This window comes from Mus caroli, unplaced genomic scaffold, assembly GCF_978045245.1.
Source record: "Mus caroli unplaced genomic scaffold, Mus_caroli_1 scaffold_5, whole genome shotgun sequence".
NCBI classification, from domain to species: Eukaryota; Metazoa; Chordata; class Mammalia; order Rodentia; family Muridae; genus Mus; species Mus caroli.
Window position 1 is genome coordinate 69,436,433 of NW_028227260.1, and position 7,643 is coordinate 69,444,075.

Here is a 7,643-nt window from a genome sequence, read left to right on the forward strand (position 1 = left end):
ATTAACATTTCAAATCCGCACACACCGGCCCAGCAATTGTATTAGTGGGAGTTTATTCTACACGGGCAAGAGCAGAGTTTGTTTGCACAAGGATATTTATTGTTGCCTTGTTTGTAGTTGCACGATGAACGAGTGTTTAAATGTCCATCACTAGGGGCCTAGTTAAATACATGATGACACAGCCATTAGAGGCTTTACTGGACAGCCTGTATCCAGTTCGAGGGAGACCCTCCAGACTGCTGTATCAATCTCCAGAAGTCTGTAAGTTCCAAAAGCCAGGGGCAGCGCGGCGGGTCATTCTACAAAAGATCCTATTTCGAGAAAAGATATATGCATATCAGGGCTTAGCTAGCTGTTAGAGTACCACTGGAAAGACCGAGAACCAAAAGCAGAAGAAGAGGTTAGCAGCGAGGGTCCTTGCTTTTCACCATGTGTTTGGCTCTCCTTCTTTCTCTCCTCCTTCCTCCCCGCTCCCACCCTTCCTTCTTTTCTTTATAGAACATTTATTACATTTTGACTGTTGTGTGTACATCCGTGTATCTGTGTGGGCATGCACGTGACATGGCACATGGGTGGAAGTCTGATGGTCTGTTTTCTCTCCCACCATATGGGTACTGGGGACCATACTTTGCTTGTCACGCTTCGCTTCGAGGCAGGCTCCTTTTCTTTTTCCCTGCTGAGCCATCCCAGTGGCTTTTCTTCTTCTGTAGTGCGGGGGGGGGGGGGAGCGGGGGGGGGTAAGGCACGGAAAGCGAACCTTGAACTACTGAGCTGCGCCTACTGTATGCTCTGGGGAATTTGAGCTGCACCTACTGTATGCTCTGGGGAATATTTTACAATTTGATTTGCTTTGGGCTCTGAGGTTTTTTGTTTGCTTTTCATTTTTTGTTGTTGTTATTGTTTTGTTTCATCTGTTTGTTTTGAGACAGAATTTCAGTAAGTAGGCTGTGCCTGGCTTGGAACTCACTATGTAGGCCAGGCTGGCATCAAATTCACTGAGCTTTCCCCCTTGCATCTGCCTCTGGAGTGCTGGGACTAAAAGTGTGCACCCTGAGCCAGGCTGAGATTTCTTTTAATCATATGCATGTGTGACAGAAAAGAAGGAAACAGGGGGATATGGAGCTCAGGCAAAGAGAACTGAAGGAACGAAGACCCAGAGGCGTAGTATAGCCTCGGTATGCGTTTGTGGCCCCTGCATCTTGAAAGAGAGACAGTCTTAGTTGATCTCCAATAATGTGATAGAGAGTGAAGGTCAGGAGATATGGGAAAGAGGAAAGCACGGTCATCCACAAGGCCAAGACCCCAGAACATCAACAAGTGTTGGCATATTCCCGCATCATAGGTGGAAATGATACCCAGCAGACCTAGTCTCATAAAGATACAAGGTACAGGCTGGAAGGTGAGAGCTAGCCTAGCACAGGGCCACTGGGATCTCAGGCTGTCAAATAGACCTTGTGTATGTTCACAGCAGGTTTACCAGGAAACCTACCATTGAGCTAGCTGAGGCTGATTCTCAGTGGTGGGATTAGGTCATTCTAATTGTCTTTGTGTTTGGGGTGGGGGGCATTTCCTAAATACTCCTCAACCCGCACATGAATGGGGAAGAAAGGGTTTTTTTGTTGTTGTTGTTTTGTGTTTGTTTGTTTAGCGGAAAGCTGTTGGATTCCTGACTCACCTTCCCAAGGCATGACTCTCCTTAGGGAACCAGAGCCAGCCACCAATGGTTATTCTGCTTCTTTGAAGGACTTGCCAGGACTTTTGCTTCCAGTTGCCGTGGCCTAGTTGACTAGAGCCTGGAACAGTTTCAGTGGTGGTCAGCTGTGAGTCCTAAGCAAGGCACAGGGCTACTCAGCCCTGGCTTGCTGCTTTACAAAATAGGACGAGAGGATCCTACAGGGAGAGGTGAATGCACGGACATAATGCATAGACAAGCACTTAAGCCTTTCTTCTACTACTTCCCTCTGGGCCCGTAGAAGCCCAAGTCTCAGGAGAAAAGAAACAAGCACCCGCTATGTAGAAAGACTGCACACCTCACCATGACCCTGCAAGGCCAATCCAGGGAGGCTGAGCCTGATCTGAAGCAAAAGATCAAGAGTCCAATGTTCCTTGGGGGTGTGGGTGGGGGAGGGGTGGTATGACAAGGTGGGGGATGGGGGGAGAGGAGGATGAAGAAGCAGAGTATTTTCCCCCCTGTGGAATTGACTGTTGCCTGAGCCCCTCTGCTCACTCACCGGAGTCTGCAGGCACAGATGGCAGCTAAGGCTCCTGGTGCAGGGCTTAGCTTCCGGTTGAGCATCGAGCATGCTCACTACACCAAAGCCAGCTGAGGAATGTGGGCTGGACCCGGCTGCATGGGCTCAGTGTCTCCTCAGGCTCCTCCCAGAGCCCCAGACTGACCCCTCCTCAGGCTGAGATGAAGGAGCCTCTGTCTCTTGGGGCCCCTGCCTGATTAGACATGGCTGCCACATCAGTTTCTCACTTGCAGCCAGGCACTGAGAGAAGAAAGGCTCAAGGCCTCCAGGCTGAAAGTAGCTGGCCTGAGGTCTCACTGGGGATGGGGGTAAGTCAGAAACCCCTGCTGGTCTCTGTTCCCCAGGGGACATGCTAACTCTCCCCAGGCTTTTAAGCCAGTTGAGGTTAGGACTTGGTCAGCTTTGTCAGAATTGTCAGTGAAGGGCTCTGACCATATATGCAAATCTGATGACCCTTCAGCTCCACCCAAGGCTGCTTCTGCAGCAGTGGAGCTAGTCCATTGGCTGCCATGCGGTGGCTGAGGTCACTACACAGGTACCTTGCAGCTCTGCCCGGATGGGAGATGTTTGTTTGTCTGTTTGTTTGTTTTTGGTTTGAGTTTGTTTGTTTTTTCTCCCAGCTATGTGCATGCTTCAATCTATATGCTGAGCCTCAACTCCCTCATCAGGAAAACAGGCACAATGACATCTGGAATGTCTGGGAGGAGGGCTTGGGAACCTGGAACACTGATAGCCATAGAAGACCCTCCATAAGGCTGCTTCCTTCCTGTATTTATTGAGGACTTCCCCTTTGAGGCTCCAAGGAATCCTGAAGTGACTTAGTCTCCGCTCTCAAGCAGTCTCCGGGGTTTAAGTCCCCTTGGCCACCAGCCCAGGTTTCAGCTTGCTCCTGACCAAGAGAATCTGGCCTGTCTTCTGGTACTGCCTCAAGGCCTGCTCAGTGCCTGGAGCCCAGAGCCAAGAGATGGTCCTCCCTGGGTGGGCTGGCCGAGTGCCGAGCACTTGCGTGCATATCATACCTTGACATTCCCCACTCCCCACCCCAGCAGCTCCTATAGAAGTGGCTCTGCAAGAGAGGTGAGGTGAAGCCCCAGAGAGCTCTGCTTCACTTGCTCTGTGACCTTCGGCAGACACCTTAACCTCTCTGGGCCTTCCTGTCCTCACCCGTGAAACGAATGAAATAAAAAGGGCTCTGCTTTTAGGAAGTAGTTCCCATGTACTTTAACAGATATGCCTGACAACATAACAGGCTTCCCAAATGTGTTAAGGAAACTGAGGAAAAGAGGGAAATGTTTGCTTAGGAAACTGAGTCAGAAGGGAAACGCCTTCTTAAGGTCACCCAGTAGGAAGCAACAGAGCCAGGCACGAATCCTCGAATCCTCCTCGGGACAATGCACCTTTAATCATGACCGCTCCTGCTAGCTTTATGACAAGATGATTGTAAACAGTGGGCAGCCAGTCTCCAGCTGCAAGCCTCTGTCTCCCAGGCAGGCTAGTCTCTGGGTATCAAGAAAGGCAGCTTATTGTCCTGCCCTGTCACACTCCGTATTCTAAATAATAATACTAATAGAACCCTGGGCACCTCTCACTTTAAATATCAACATCCTCAATCCTGAGTTTGTAGCTCAGGAGTTCCCACTCTCCACTGGAGAAAACTGAGGCCTAGGAAGATTAAGTGACTAACAGCCCAAGGCCCCAAGGATGCAGATGAGAGGAGTAGAATGGAAATCCAAGTCCCAGCAGGCTGGCTGCAGAATCACTGAGCTAGCTGCATGCTGTAGCACATGCCGAGGGTTCCAGGATTTGAGAAGCCATAGGAGGCAAAAGAATGTCCATGAGTTCAAAGCTGTCCATCCACACTGCAATCCTTCAAACAGTAAACAACACTCATCTAAAGCAAGTCACTGCTTGAAGCCAATATGCTGGAGCTCCTCCAGTGAAAGTGTGAGTTGGTTGGATGCATGTGGCAGGTGTTGAATGAACAGTGGTTGAATGAGTGGGTAGGTGAAGGGAGGAAGGATGGAAGGAAGGAAGGACAGAAAGAAGGAAGGAAGGATGGAAAAAAGGGAGGGTGGGAGGGAGGAAGTTACAATAGGACGCTGGCTATGAAAAGGTAGAAATGAGACAGATTTGAAAGCAAACTGACCAGGCTGGGAAAGGAAACCACTAGGCATGGGGAGCAGCCTTGGATTGGGTGACTAGATGATGAGGTCATTTACCAAATGGGAAGCCCACAGGAGGGACAGCATGCAGGGCTGTGGAGAGAGGCCTTGATGAAGTCAGTTCATGATGAGTTTGTGGAGTCTTTGATGCAGGATAAGCCAGGAGGCTGTGGGATAGCAGGTTTAGAGGAGGGAGGTGGCCTCCTGCCCAGCCCCTTCCCATCTGTCCCCTCCCCTTCCATCTCACACGAAGCCTCTGGCCCCTTGGCCTTACTCTTCCCACTGGGAAGGAAAGGAAGGGATCTTTGATGGTGGGAAGAGGAGGGGTGGACTCTTCTAAACCAAACAAACGCATACACAGTGCCTGCTTGTTGCAGATCCGCTCGCCTGGCTCTGGGCACATGTAGGCTGTCTTCCAGGGCAGACCTCCCCCCACCACCCGCCGGCCTCTGCCGCCTGCTCCCTGCCAAGGTGAGCTCTGACAGGGCGACTTGTCATCTTTTCAACACCTCATTTTTCCCTCCTTACTCACTGCCCGGGGAGAGGTCCTTCCTGTTTGCACACCTCGGGGGGCTAGGCCCTGAGGAGGAACAAAAACAGCCTTCATGGTGAAGGGGGAAGGGAAAGCAAGGGAGAAAGCCCAGGGAAGAGATGGGCTGAATAGGAGGGAAGAAGACAGAGCCGAAGCCACCCCCTTTCTTGCCCCCTCCCACACACAAGCACACATGCCCACTGCCTACACTGCGTCCTGGCCCTGGGTGGCTGATTCCCAGGTCAGCTCACTCTTCTGGACCCAGCTATGTCTAGAAACTAGCTGTGTCTAGAACCTAGCCACTATGTTGCCTTTCCTACCTCCACAAGCAGAGTCTCGGGCCCAGTGTTACCCATCTCAGTACTCCTGGTCTTTTCCCACTCCCAAGTCAGCCAGGTTCCCAGGGCTTCTGTCACAGCTCTCCCATTGCTTTCCTCTGAAACTCCAGGTCAGCCAGTCTGTACCCTCTGCTCCAAGCCCAGGGCTCCTTCATCTAACATCCCTCTCTCTCTGGGGAACCCCACCCCAACCACTGGCAAGCAGGTAGCACTCTTGCCTTTCGCCATTGCTGACAGTTCCAAACCCTTCCAGTCCACCAGATCTGGTGTGTCTTCCAGCCCACACCCTCCCCCATTCAGCTCCCACGTGGGGAGCCTAGCTCCCAGGCCTGGGCTGCCCCATTCACAGAGCCCTCCTCCATTGTCCAGGCCTGTCACTCAAACATGGCATTAGCATTTCTAAAGCCTTTTCCTAGACACCGCTTCTGCCCAGGCTGGGCAGAAGAACTTAGCCCTATAGAACAAGGAACAATTAAAACGAGCCTTGAAGAGCACTTTAGAGTATATAATTCACTTTTCTATATAGCCATTTCATTTACTTCTCTCAACAGTCTTTAGCCGTGGGACGCTGACACTGAGAGAACTTTGTCAGTTGCCCAAGGTCACGAAGTGTGTTTCCAAAGGCAACTTAGGTTCTCTGAAGCCTAGAAGGTCATTCTTTGCACTCCTCCACCTTGCCTCTGTCAGGTCCAGTTTGCTTCTGCTTGGCCAGACATTTTTTTTTAAAGCCTTTTAAAAAAAAAGTGGACTCAGTAGATCTACACTCCTAGAGGAGGAAGACATGCTGGATTCAGCCTGTGAGGGCCTTGGGGTGGCTTCCCTGCTGCCTGTAAACAGACAGTCAGCTCTGAGAATGTCTCCTTTAAGCTGTCACTGGGGTAACAGGCCTTGACCCAAAATGGCCTAAACTACAGCCAGGGAAATGGATAAAAGTTCCCAAGGCAGACGGCCAGCTGCATGTTCCAGCTCTGCCCCTTAGCAACTTTGTAGCTTTGGGTGAGTTTTCTTCTATACAAGGAAGATAATAATGCTATCTCCTAGGATTACAGTGAGTCTTACATGAGTTAATAGACAGAAGGACATGGATCAGAGACTAGACAGTACTACCAGATCCTGTTATTATTCACAGTTGTCCTGGGGGCTGGGTCAGGGGAGGGGTGTGACTTTGTTGTCCCAGAGCTTGGGATTCAGAAACTAGCTCAGTCACTTACTGTGTGGCTTTGGTTAAATGGCTTACCCTCTCTGGGCATCAAGTCCTTATCAGTAACATAGAGATAATAAGAGTTCTTACTTCTCCAAGCCGTGAATGCTACTGAGATTATATGTTTCTTATGAGTTTTGTTGAAGACTTCAGTTGAGGAGCTGGGAGTGGTGGACCTCTTGCAGAGGACCAGGGTTCATTTTTCAGTATCCACATCGTGACTCAACTTCTTGTAACTCTAGTTCCAGGGAATTTAATTCCCTCTTCTGGCTTGCGTAGGCACCAGGATAGCACACATACATACATCTAGACATATATGTGTATATGTACACACACACACAAAGAGAGAGAGAGAGAGAGAGAGAGAGAGAGAGAGAGAGAGAGACCCCCATGGAGCAGAGTAGACCGTTTTGTGTCCCTCCATTGACACTAAGGGTCAATGGCAGAGACTAGCCAGAGGACAAGCATTTTCTGTGGTCACATTGTCATTGTTTCCCTAGGGTGGTGGGCTAGGCTGGGTGATGCTTCACATGGACTCAAGCCCTTCGTGTCTTCAAGCCCTCCTCACTAGCATTGTGGAGTTAGAGAGGGTGTGTGAGTGGGGCCTTATAGAGGACACATGGAAGCCCCCAGCAGGGATGATACTTTCTGCATAGTCTGGGATCTGAGACCACTCTTGAAACCATTCTCAGGGCCAATGTCCAACCAAGCAAAATGGCCTACTTTTTTTTGAGACAGGGTCTTGCTATTTACCCCAGGCTGGCTGGTATTGAACCTTCTTCTCAGCCTTCCCAAAGGTAGGATTATAGGTTCATGCCAATATGACCTGCTTAAATGTCCATGTGTCTGTGTCTTCATACACATTAACAAAGTTGTTACCTCTATAAAACATACTCTGGCCCATCCTACCTGTATAAATGTGGCCTGCAATTACTGAGGACATTTGATTTCATTTCATGAACTAGAAGCAATATACCTAGCTTGGGGTGTGGTGACCTGGTCCTACAATCCGTCCTAGCATTTGGAAGGCAGGGGCAAGAGGATCATGTGCCTGACCTGACCTCCTTCTCCAGATGGAATGAAATCGAATCTGAATACAATATTGAAAATATTGTCTCTGAAACAAAACAAAACAGAAAACCAGAAAAGACCTCTACT